The sequence below is a fragment of the Phyllostomus discolor genome, chromosome 1 (genome assembly GCF_004126475.2).
Source record: "Phyllostomus discolor isolate MPI-MPIP mPhyDis1 chromosome 1, mPhyDis1.pri.v3, whole genome shotgun sequence".
NCBI lineage: Eukaryota > Metazoa > Chordata > Mammalia > Chiroptera > Phyllostomidae > Phyllostomus > Phyllostomus discolor.
In genome coordinates, this window is record NC_040903.2 from 183151379 (window position 1) to 183152915 (window position 1537).

Consider the following 1537-nt stretch of genomic DNA (forward strand, 5'->3'; position numbering starts at 1 on the left):
AGCTCCTGAATTTGAGGTGCACTTGACTCGTTGAAGAAGAAGGGATGCCATCCCTGCAGCCTCAGCCCTACAGTGACAACTATGTGCTGCAGGGTGGCCCTGGCTGGGGCTGGGGCTGGGGTTGAGGTCCATCTGTCCCTCTGCTTGGCCTTTTCTGAACAGCACTTCTCCTTCAGCTGTGGGACTGTCCTGGCTGAAGAGCTGTGATCCAACACCTTCAAGGGCATTTTTAGTGAGGAGGGAACTCAGAATACTAGCCATCTTTTATATGATTCTGTGGACATTGCTCTTAGTTAAAAAAAAATAATGCTTTAAGGTCCAATGATTTTAAAAATAAGAAAAAAAAGCAGAAAACGTGGAGTCATTTGCCCTGTTGCTTCTGTACATTGCAGCCAAATAAACACATTCCCCACACTTATTTATGTTGCAGATGAGTTTCTCCCCCCCTCTCTACACAGGGATCTTATTAAAACAATAAATCAATGTTAACCTGGGTTTTAAATTGGCCCAATATGTTTGGAGAATTTGCTGGTTTAATTTTCCTATTTTTCATTTTCAGTTAACTAATTTAGTTTTCCCAACTGGGACACCACAATCATAACATGTGGATTTATCTTGAAACCAGGAAGTCTGACATACATTGCTGCCAAAATGAAAAAGGCAAACCCAACATTTGTCCTGTAACGAGGCGGCAGTGAAACACAGCTCCAGGAGCTCTCCGCCCACAGCACTGCGAAGTGCCTAAGCCTGGGCTCTGGGAAGTACCCCAACTGCCTGCAAGTTCTCCTGAATATCCGATCCTGTATTTTCTCTACATCTCCTTTGACCAACTGTTTGTGCCCCACCCCCAGATGCATAGGTTGTAGCTCTAACCCCAATGTGAATGTATTTGGAAATAGGGTCTTTATGGAAGTAATTACAGTTAAATGAGGTCATAAGGGCAGGTCCCTGATACAATAGGGATTAGTATCCCTGTAAGAAGAGATACCATCTAACTCTTTCTCTCTCTCTCTCTTCCTCCTTTCCCCTCCCTCCCTTCCCCCCTTTTCTCTTTCTATCCTCACACACTCAAGAAAAGGCCACATTTTTTCTGAAACCAGAAAAGCTAGCATTTGGGTTGCCTGTCACTACCAGACCCAATAAGCAGAGACAGGGATTGAATCTTTGTGGATGCTTTATCCAGATGGCCCGTGATCTGAGAAGATGGCAAGTTATATACCCTAATAGAAGTCTTAAATTCCATTTTAAATGGACTCTTTTTATAAGGAGAGAAAAGTGGAACATCTGGCCACAATGAGGCCAGAAGGTGTAGGTAGATACACTTTACCTCCTTGCACAATCAAAAGAAGGACAACAACAAATTTTTTTAAAAATGACAAGAATTGCCAGAAAATTGAACTGTGTGGAACTCTGACAAGAAAGGCATTAGAGAAGAAATCATCACTCAGTGGGAGGGGCAGAGATGGGCCACTGGGACAGAGAGGACATGCAGCAAGGCAGAGGCTGTCAGACTGGACAGGCTAGATGGCACCTGCCA